Below are 12,139 nucleotides of genomic sequence, written 5' to 3' on the forward strand. Positions count from 1 at the left end.
GAAATTTCCACCGAAATCGAAACTTTTTCCGAAATTTCCTTAAATTTGAAGTACCGAAATCGAAACCGAAATTTGAAACCTTGCAAATTACTCCATCCAAACGGGACCTTACAGAATAGTTTTTGGAAGTAAAGCAATAACACTTTATTTACTATTGTTCCAGCAGCATTACAAAATGAAAGGAATAGCATGCAATAACATTCAATTGTTCCAGCAGCATTGCAAATTGTAAAAAATTGTTCCCTTTACTAAATCCATTAACTATATATTAATAAGTCACATTTTGCTTGCTTTAATTCTAGAAACCTTTATTCTGTCCACCATTATGTTACTTTCCATCCCATTAAGACTAATTACATATGAGAATACAAAAACAAACATACATGCATAAAATTTAGTTTTTAAATAGATTACGCACACAATGTGTTACATTACATTTTTAGTCAAGTAGAACTAATATATTATATTCTTATTTTAAATCAGAATACTTTTCGTTATTGGACTTTTATTTTCGATCAATAATGTATAGCTAGGTAACACTTGAATTTTTTATAAAAAAATGTAATATATAAAATGTTTTTTTTTTTTTTTTGATGCGATATATAAAAAGTTGCATGGGAAGCGTGCTTAGTTTTTGACCTCTCTTATGATATTCAGAATTACTGGACTTGGTCAACAAATGGCCAATCATGCTGCTAATCATATTGCCAACTTAGATCGCAAAACTGATATATATGTTTCATTCTTTCACTCCCTGTTATGCGTATCTGCTAATTCAACTAAGCTCATAAAGCAACACTAGTACTCAGTACATTTCAAATATAAAAGATATCTCAATATAAAGCTACCAAACAGATGAAAATAAACAAAGGATTCAATCTAAAATTATAGGCTATTATTGAAGTTTTAGTTATTGCGATCCCTTGCTTGGCAGCAGTGGGGTAGAACGAAAAGAAAGAGGCTAAGACTTCTAACTCGCGTTTCCAGTAGCTTTAATTGACCCAATAGCATTATGGAAAGAAAGGAATTGCAATCACTTGCAATTCGTTTCTCTTCCTAGTGATCAATCCCATGGATTCAGTCATGTCAAGCTCTTGTGGGTTTGTCCCATTTGGGAGTTTCCAGTTGAAGTACTAGAGCAACTGAGAAAGTGCAATCTCAATAGCAGCAGTTCCAAATGAGATGCCTGGACACATTCTCTTACCAGCTCCAAATGGAATGAATTCAAAGTCGGACCCTTTAAAATCAATGGAAGAACCTTGAAACCTCTCAGGCTCAAAGCAATCAGCACTGGTGCCCCAATGTTTCGGGTCTCTTCCTAATGCCCAAGCATTGACCAATACCCTGGCTCCAGACGGTACATCATATCCGCTGACTTTGCATGTTTTGTTTGCTTTCCTTGGGATTAAGGGAGCTGGAGGGTGCAGACGTAGAGTTTCTTTTATGACCAACTTCAAGTAGTCTAGTTTCTTAATGTCTGCCTCTTGAATTTTCTTCTTTCCTGCAACAACTTGGCGTATCTCGGCCTGTGCTTTCTCCATTACTATTGGATTTTTCATAAGTTCCGCCATTGTCCACTCTATAGTAGTTGCTGAAGTCTCACTTCCAGCAGAGTACATATCTTGGAAATTAGAAAAGGTTTGTTCAGCTAAGTTGAAGTAATAAATTGACCTTAGTTTCGTTAGGTGCTAACTACTTTCTTAACAAGGTTACAGCTTTGATATGGTTGGCTGTGAGTTGGAATTGGAGCTCACCAGACTCTTGAAGTTGTAGAAGCACGTCGACCAGATCTTGATCTTCCTGCCGATGATCTTCACCGGCTGCTCTCTCGCTCTGTAGTACGTACTTGTTTATGATCATTGATAATATCAACAAGAATCATGTCCATCTTTCCATGCAGTTTTTCAACGGCAGACTTGGTCCCTGTGACATGATTGAGCAATTGGAGCGAAGGGAACAGATCTGGCACACCAAAGCCTGTAGTAAGCCTAATCGTTTCGTGGACCAATGATGTAATTAAACTCTTTGAGTAATTGACTGAACAAGATAATTGAGTAATTGACTGAACAAGATTCCATGTCTCTTCTTCTCTCAATGATGAAAACGACTGCACGCGCTTTGCACTTAGGAGCTCCAAGGCACAAACCTTGCGCATTTCTCTCCAGTAATCATTACAAGGACTAGCAACGATGCCTGTGTTGATGTCATAATTTGGTTTGACAAATACTTTTGACTTTTCAACCCACTCCACGTAGGACACGTTGAAATGTCAAAGAGTCCACGTAGGACTCTGACCTTTCAACGCACTTAAACCTTTCATCGAGAAAGAAAAGATAACCATAAGATGGAAATAACCATGGCTAGCGAGATGCCTCACTTCGGTACTCCAAGTCTTCAACATTGGATCGCCACTTCTCAAGTCTTAGACGGTCACCATATGATTGATTCACCATCTTGGATGGCAAGACAAAAGCATATCGTGACCTGACTATCAGGGAAACATAATCCAAAGGAATCAAGAGCCTCAACCCCCAAGAACAAGAGTTCGACCTCCAAGCTTAAAACTCTCGACCTCTAAGGATCATGACCACGAGCTCCAAGGCTAAAGCCTCAACCTCTAAGGCCACACACATGCAATCGTCATGAAGAAACATGGAGCACCAATCAAGGAGAAATCTCACCAACCATGCCAAGTGTCAAGTTCCGACATAAGGCATGGCTCCTCAGCATGGCCACGAGCAATTCAAGGAAAAGGGAAGCTCGGATGTGCGACACCTGTCTCTTGACCCTTCACCAACCGAATCAGACCACAACGTGGTGACACGTGTCACCGAATCTGTCAAACCCATACCTTGGAGTGTCAGTAAGCAGGAATTACGGGCTGACACCCCGATTTTAGGGAAGAGCCCATACCATCCCTTTCCACCTCATCTACTCCTTCTCCTATAAATACCAAACCTTTACAAGCAGAAAGGGAGGACTTCAGCTCCCTCTTCTCTCCCAAAAGCCATGCCAAAATGCATAATCTCTTCTCTCTCTTTCTCTATTGACATGTCAACTCCATTATTATGTCAAAATGCTTAAGCATCATTCTTTCTTCCCCAATCTCCATAAATGTTCAAACACACTTATCTAACTTAGGCATCGGAGTGTGTTTGGCCGGCCTTAGGCTGGTCCTCCGATAACCTTCCATCTCTTCACATTTGCAGGTCTTTTCCATGGAGCTCCGCCAGCTCGAGAGGGCGGATGCCCAACGTCAGGTGGAGGTCGATATACGCCCAAGCCACAGACTGGATACCCAACGTCAGGTGAAGGAAGTCCGAGACGAGACCCTTAACCTCACCCAACAAGGAGCTTGGAGGCCCAACATCAGGTGAAGGAAGTCCGAGACAAGACCCTCAGCTTCACCCAACAAGGCTTAGAGGCCCATCATCAGGTGAAGGAAGTCTGAGACGAGATCCTCAGCTTCACCCAACAAGGAGCTTGGAGGCCCAACATCAGGTGAAGGAAGTCCGAGACGAGACCCTCAATTTCACCTAACAAGGAAGCCTGGACGCCCAACATCAGGCAAAAGAAGCCCGAGGCCATACATTCAGTCGCAAGAGGTGGACGACCAAGACTAGGCACATGACCACCAGGGGCATACCTTCAGTCACAAGCAAACGACCAAAGCTACTCATGTAGTCAAACTAATCGAAGGAAAAGATTGGCACACTTGAAGAAAACAACCCCACCACTTTACACTTGGATTTCAACGGATCTTCCGTTGACTCGTTGATGCCGAAATCGGCACCAACACCTGAATTATTATAAGAAATGATTTCCACAGCAAGAATACCAGGTCGGTCTGAGAAAATCTTCACCGCTTGCTTGGCTAAGTCAGGTGATGATATGACAATGGCTAATACTTGTCCAAGTTTGAGGTGCATCATAGGACCGTATTTCTTGGCCAAGTCTGTTAAGAAATGATGTGGTAAAGAACCAGCGGCCAAAGCTAACTGATGCAAGTTTCCGATAAAAGGTAGCTTCCATGGCCCTGGGGGCAACCGAAGAATACCATCATCATTTAGACTAGTCCTCTTTGTCACGCCCCGAATTTTAAATACAATTAAAATCCGAAACATGAATTATACAACTTAATAGAATAAACGTCCTGAATTTTTTTCTCACAAACAACCACACTTCACACCTCTCAATATTACAATAAATCAAATCCTCAAGTTAATTATTACAACACACTCTCACCAAATCAAATTGTAAGGCTCAATGAGCTTAACTCACCTCACTATTACAAATGCTGTAAAACTATAACAAATACTCTAACCCGCTCGATCACCGCCCTGATTCTCCTGACCTGCAGGATTACCCGCTACACCGTTTGAATAGTGTACCGGGATTGCAACAATACAAACCCGGTAAGCTTTTTGCAAAGCTCGTATGAGTAAATGAAAGGATTGCACGATTTAAAGTAACCAAATCAACTCATGCATAAATTTAACTCAAGTATTTTCTTTGCATAATAATTGAAGTGTACAATGTCACTTCAAGCATCAATCAACTCACATCTCAACATGACTACTCAAAAACAAACAACTGTTTACTCAATATATACTCACAGGCTTATGATTTATTTATATAAATCATCCCATGCAGTATATTATACTTACAGGCTTATGATTAATTAGATTAATCACCCCATTCAGTATATCATACTTACAGGCTTATGATTAATTATATTAATCACCCCATTCAGTATGTCATGTCATACCCAAGGGCATATGATAACTCGTTTATCCCCCAAGCAGTATGATGGCAGACAGACTAGAGCTCTAACTGTATCGTAAAGTGTCACCTGGGCCAAGGTTCACCTTACGAATGACTGCTTTTCTCAATTCACTCGACTCCTCATTTAATTCATCTCAACGACTCAACTATCGCACTTTACTCAATTACCCATTATCATAGACAACACAACATCTAAGATAAATCACATATTCCAAGGGTAATGCTCAAAATATAACTCAGTAAATCACACCATCCAATATATATTCCACGTAAATATATATATACGTAGTCACCCACACAAGAGTGACCACTAATACCAACTATAGTTCACATGCAATAAAATCTAGAAATTCATTTTTATAGTTTAAATACATTTTACTTACCTATGGACCGTAGTCGATCAAGTCCATATAATTTAAAATAAATATTTATTTTCGTAAAACAATTTCCACAATTTCTCAATTAAATAAAATCACCGAATTTCGGTTCGTGAATGAACCATGTGCGATTTACTCACCTCGATATTCCCGCTGCGTCTTCAATTCAACACAATACACACCGAAATCGTTCACCCAAGGGAGACCGTCAATCACCTAATCACACATGACCTTAACTTAGCCAATAGCTCAAAAACATACTCAAACGACAATCCAACGGTCGGATCGAAATTAAATAATGATCCAACGGTCGGATCCTCACAGATCGCCTTTAGGATCACCCCCCAAAAATCATCACGAAGATCCAACGGTCAGATCTTCCTGAATCGTCCTTACTAACATCTTCACAAATTTATACAAAAATCCGACGGACGGATTCTCACGAATCGCCTCCCTAATCACCGTTTTGCATTTATACGAAGATCCAACAGTCGGATCTTCGCCCATGACCACACAAAGCCACTGGGACAGTCATAAGATCATCGTATCAAAACTACAAGTCCATCTGACGGTCCTAACTTCACATATCACAAATCTAACGATCGAAATCGATCGAAACTTAAAAATTCATAACTTCATCATACGATATCCAAAAATTATGAATTATATATGCAAACGATCGTATCGACACGTAGAACACAAAAATGGACAGAAACTGTCCTTGGGGTGTCCGGAGGTCGCCGGAAACCACCATCACAGTGGCGGCACAGCCACCCATCCGAAGTCAAAATTAGACAAAACTCCCAACATCAAAGTCCTTCAACTCAACTCCAATTTCACTTTTCATAACTACACCAAAGTCAGATTATAAGCCAAAAAGTAGAATTTTACCTCGCAAGTTTTGAAACCCGAAGAACCCTAGTTTCCCAATCTTCAAAATTCGATCACCCCGGATCAAATCGCTGCAAGCCTTCTTGGGGATAGCTTCTACTTCCTCTGGGCTAGAAAAGCCCTCAAAGAACTCGAGCTATAGTGGCCGGAGCTGGGAGAACCAAGGTGGCGAAGGAAGACGATTTCCAGCTCGGCTGTGCGGCTTCTCGGTCTTCTAGCGGCCACCACGATGGTTATCTCAAGTCGATGTCTTCTGGAAAGTTGTAGAAAACTTCACGGTGAGAAAAATTGCTTTTGGAATCAGGTCGATCGGAGGCCTGTAGAGGAAGATATGGCCAGACAAAGTAGAGCCCAGAAAAAGTGGGGAAGAGCGATTTCGTCTCCGACGAGGCTCTCTTCTCGACCTTGTAGAGCCTCATACAGCTCGTATTTCACTTCGATTTCTTCTACAAACTCGTAAAGGGGGTCGAGACCAGAAAAACCCACTTTGTTTCACATCAATCGGTGGCCGGATGAGGAAGAACGAAGGTGACGAAGGGAGGGGGTCGCGGCTGGGCTCGGGAGAGAAATGGGGAGAAATTTCTGGAGTTCCAGAAATTCTGTCCTCATTTGCAATATTCGGATTTTTTTTCATATTTATAGAAAATCCCAATTTTCAAATATTCGTAACTTAATCATACGAACTCCGAATATTACGTTCCATATGTCCACGAACTCGTATCGACGCGCTCTACAACTTTCATGAAGGAAGTTTTCCCAATTTCCCAATGTATAAAAAGTCAACTCCTTTGACCCCCCTAAAACGTTCAGTTTTCAAAATAAAATCGCTCAAACTAATTCCACACTCCTCTAAGCTTCGTACTCGTGTCCACGACCACGAAATCATTTCCAAAACGTCATCGGAAATTAACTTGAATTTTTCGGGTATTACAATCCACCCTCCTTAAAGAAATTTCGTCCCGAAATTTAAGCGCAAGTTAATTGCTCTCGATTACGGTTAACCTAACCATCGAATCTCCATCCTTTCCAAAGCTGTAGTAATCTACAAAGCCACAGCCCTTTGTATAAAAATACATTCCTAAGGCCACAAATTCTTTCATCACAAAAGTAAACTCACACAAAATCACCACATGGATCCTCACATAGATCTTCACATAGATCATCTCATAGATCATCACATAGATCTTCACATAGATCATCATCCTGTACTGGCATACAAGCACAGTAAACATTCTCACAAAGCGTTTCGCTACTCAATTAGCATCACGGTAAATCTCTATAGTAAAACTTAAGCATGCACTATTCTACACAACAATAGAGATGCATCACTCAAAACAAATCATCCCCAAAAGCATGCCAATAAAATCTGACACCCAGTGATGATGACTTGGGCTTGCTCAATCCTTGGGCTAAGCATTAGGGCTGGCCAATTGGGCCGAAGAAACCGAACCATCCACATTTCGAACCGGCCCGAACCAATTTGGGTTTAACATTTGGGCCTACCATTTGGGCCGAACAATTGGGCTTAACATTTGGGCCTACCATTCGGGCCGAACAATTGGGCTTACTATTTGTGCCTACCAATCGGCCGAACAATTGGGCTTACTATTTGGGCCTACAAATCGGCCGAACAATTGGGCTTACTATTTGGGCCTACCAATCGGCCGAACCAAACGCATTTTGAATAGGCCCAACCAAATTTGGGCTTACTATTCGGGCCTACTATTCGGCCCACAACTTTTTAGCTCGGCTACGGTATGAAATTGTACATACCGTATATACGTATGCATACCATACAACTGTATATACTTATGCATACCGTACAGACCGTATATACGTATGTATACCGTACATACCGTATATACGTCCGTATATCAAGCATATACGAGATCCAAAAATATTTGTAAGAGGTAAGGTTCGAACTCCCGACCTCGAACACGAAGGTTTTGCTCCCAACCACTGAAGCAAGAGCTGCCTTCATTAATATATGCTCACGTGTTATATTTATTATGTCATAAGCGAACATAATAAAAATAAACGAGAGGCAAGGTTCGAACCTCTGACCTCTTGTACAAGAGCCTTGCTCTTCAACCACTAGAGCACCAGCTGCTCTCGTTACTATCCATGCAACTTCTTTCATTTATTCTATCATAAGCGATAGAATAACAACAAACTGTCGGTACACTCCACGTGCCACGACACGTCTCTTCCGTGATTTACGGAAAGCAAATCACTTTCTGCTAAAGCTGTCTGCCACAGCGTCTCGAGGTTCGGCCTGTCCCCTTACACGCTCAACACGCGCCAACAGCTTTTCCGGGTTTCGGGGCGACTTTAATCCAACGCGTGGATTCAAATTCTGAGATCGTTCATCCAACGGTGGAGATCTGCTCACCTTGTTCTATAAATAGGTGCATTCTGGAGACGCGACTGTTCACTCCAAAGGAAAAGAAATTTTCTTCCGAGCTCAAGCCTTTCTCTCTCAACTCTTCAGCCTTTCTCTTCTCAAATCCCCAGTTTTTCACTCTCAGATCTTCAATCACCAGTTCAACAACTCCAATCCTTCTAGCAAAATCTCCCTCAAACACTAAACCATGTATTCCTCGATTTTCACATCCTCTCACTCCATGACCCAAGAGCCACGAACTCTGCAACTAATGGAGCTCCAAACCCCGCAACAAATGGAACCACAACAACAGCAACCAACAGAGGAGGGAGGAAACACCCAAGCAGCTGGAAGTAGTGCCAACATGGATTTCTGGCGAAGCCGTACCAGGTGGATTCCTACTCCAGAACAAATAAGAATCCTCAAGGATCTTTACTACGTCAAGGGATTTAAGTGCCCAACTTCAGAGCACATTCACGAGATCTGCCTCCAGCTGAACCAGTATGGACATGTTGAGGGTAAGAACATTTACTTTTGGTTCCAGAACGTCAGGGCTCGAGAGAAGCAGATGAATAGGTGTAATCAGGCTGCTCCAGTGCCCATGGGAACTAGTTCTCTTGGTACTGGTAGATCCATTGATCTCAATTTTGGGTCCACTGGTGCTGGTGGATCCATCGACATCAATTTTGGGCCAGCTGGTGGATCCATTGACATCAATTTTGGGTCCACTAGTTCTACTGATGATGGTAGATCCATTGATCTCAACTTTGGTTCCACCTATTCTACTGGTAATGAAGGATTTCTTGATTTAAATTTTGTTTCATATTCTTCCTCACACTTCAACACTAATACCAGTACAACTCTTTTGGCACAACAGGAGGACAAACATCCCTGCAACAACGAGGAGGAGATCACCAGGAGGTTCAAACTCTTCCTCTGTTCCCCGTGCACGGCGAGGACGTCTTTGGTAACCTGAAGGCTACTTCCGAGGAAGGTAGCGCTTTTGGTTACTATTCTGGTGGCTCAGGCGGTTACCACAGTGGCTCAAACGTTTCTCTTGAGCTCAGCCTCAACCCATCCGGAGCTGCTGACTAGGCTTAGTATAGCATAGTCCTCGTTTCCCTTTTTGTAATATAAAATCAATAAGATTGTGTGCATGTTTTCTTTTTCTTTTTGTTTAACCACAACAACACCAAGGATCGAACCTTGGTCACTTAATACTCTTTTCAAAACCATCGAGACTCTGCTGCACACATCTTTCAAAATGATTTATCACAAACAATCAATTAAGTTGCACAGAGGTCTAGCTAGCATCCTCTGAGTCAAACCAAACACAAACAATTTCGTCGCTAGAATTCAGGGATTAATAAAGCTAAACACTTCCCATTCAGAAACACCTATAGAGCACCAAACTTAACACCTCTTACGCTCGTGATCTTTAGAACTAGAACACTAACATATCCTTCACTGGGCAGGAAAGTACATGTCTCAAAAGAATGCTACAAATTCGCTCCAAGTCATTATCGATAATTCATATCCTTAGTACCAAATCTAATCATGGTCATGTTTCACCTTAAAGAAGGAACATAGCCACATTCTTCTTCTTTCTCAATACAGTACCCTCATGGAAAAATACTAGCCCTAATGAATCTCTACTCAAGTAAACTCTCACCTTGAACTTTCAACTCCTTAAGTTCAGTTTCATCCAATAAGGCGACATTAATATAGGTATCTAACCTGGTATCACCTCGATAACAAACTCCACCACCCTCCTTATAGATAACCTAAGTATCTCCAAATTACCTCACTACACTCAAAAATTTATATCAATCTCTTCCCAAACCACAGAGTCAAGAATCCTGTTCAATGGCTAACACCTTAACCAAGGTGAGTTCTATCAAATGGTTACATCACACAACTACCACTAAAGCACTACAAGCACTGCCATAAAAACTGTTATAAAATAAACACTACTGGCACCACCACAAGGCTGCCATATGCACAAGTCTGCTATAGACATCAGGGAAAAAAACCCATACTTTTACTCATAACTTTTCCTTCTAAAAGTTCATCACGTAGTGTATATAAAATCACCACACAACCTTCTTAGTCTACACTAAGAATTCAATCTCACACAAGGTCAGCATAATTGCCTCAGAGTCACTTTAATCACGTATCACATGTCAATTACCAAAACTCCACTAAGACGTCTCTTTATAAAACAAGATATCTAATCCTTGATACGTACACCTCATCTAAACATCTGTACGTCCAACTTAAGAAGACAAAATTTATAACAATTCATACTCGTATCCACACTAGGTACGTGCATAGGTCCACACCATGTCCTCAACCAAACACTTCAACAATCAAAAGAACCTCATTTCCATAAAACAATCCTCGTTGACTTAACAGAGTTGAATCAAGAGGTTCCTATTCCTCAAGGATTGTAACTTGCGGCCACTGAACTTATTCCCATACGAACCTACAAGACAACTGTAAGGTTCTAAGTACAACCCCTTCGAATATCCATCACCTAAGGAGTATAGTATGCTTGGCTAATACTTGTATGACACTTAAAACACAGTATAAGTCAAATACAAATTCATATTAACCAAGTCAATACTATAGGGAAGGTATTCACGTTCCTAAAACGACCTAGCGGCCTAAACAACTCCCAACACTCACGCATACCCAATGACTTAGCCAATACCGAAGAGCACACGATGGGGATCCGCTGCAGCCGGGCCATCACTCGGAAGGTATTGACACATCACCAAATATGCACCTTACGCTCTGATACCAAACTGTCACGCCCCGAATTTTAAATACAATTAAAATCCGAAACATGAATTATACAACTTAATAGAATAAACGTCCTGAATTTTTTTCTCACAAACAACCACACTTCACACCTCTCAATATTACAATAAATCAAATCCTCAAGTTAATTATTACAACACACTCTCACCAAATCAAATTGTAAGGCTCAATGAGCTTAACTCACCTCACTATTACAAATGCTGTAAAACTATAACAAATACTCTAACCCGCTCGATCACCGCCCTGATTCTCCTGACCTGCAGGATTACCCGCTACACCGTTTGAATAGTGTACCGGGATTGCAACAATACAAACCCGGTAAGCTTTTTGCAAAGCTCGTATGAGTAAATGAAAGGATTGCACGATTTAAAGTAACCAAATCAACTCATGCATAAATTTAACTCAAGTATTTTCTTTGCATAATAATTGAAGTGTACAATGTCACTTCAAGCATCAATCAACTCACATCTCAACATGACTACTCAAAAACAAACAACTGTTTACTCAATATATACTCACAGGCTTATGATTTATTTATATAAATCATCCCATGCAGTATATTATACTTACAGGCTTATGATTAATTAGATTAATCACCCCATTCAGTATATCATACTTACAGGCTTATGATTAATTATATTAATCACCCCATTCAGTATGTCATGTCATACCCAAGGGCATATGATAACTCGTTTATCCCCCAAGCAGTATGATGGCAGACAGACTAGAGCTCTAACTGTATCGTAAAGTGTCACCTGGGCCAAGGTTCACCTTACGAATGACTGCTTTTCTCAATTCACTCGACTCCTCATTTAATTCATCTCAACGACTCAACTATCGCACTTTACTCAATTACCCATTATCATAGACAACACAACAT

The 12,139-nt window shown here is 40.9% G+C and overlaps 1 long non-coding RNA gene and 1 pseudogene across 1 annotated transcript; both read right to left on the reverse strand.

Annotated features, from left to right (window-relative positions):
- Positions 1–788: 788 nt before the first annotated feature.
- On the reverse strand, positions 789–4,085 carry LOC133720783 (desmethyl-deoxy-podophyllotoxin synthase-like; annotated as a pseudogene).
- Positions 4,086–4,140: 55 nt separating this feature from the next.
- LOC133720064 (uncharacterized) lies at positions 4,141–6,567 on the reverse strand. The gene is made up of 3 exons (XR_009851656.1): positions 6,054–6,567; positions 5,303–5,378; positions 4,141–4,369 (listed from the first exon to the last, which is right to left on the reverse strand). It is a non-coding gene; the product is annotated as an uncharacterized LOC133720064 (long non-coding RNA).
- Between the last annotated feature and the right edge of the window lie 5,572 nt (positions 6,568–12,139).

The sequence above is a fragment of the Rosa rugosa genome, chromosome 7, assembly GCF_958449725.1.
Source record: "Rosa rugosa chromosome 7, drRosRugo1.1, whole genome shotgun sequence".
NCBI classification, from domain to species: domain Eukaryota; kingdom Viridiplantae; phylum Streptophyta; class Magnoliopsida; order Rosales; family Rosaceae; genus Rosa; species Rosa rugosa.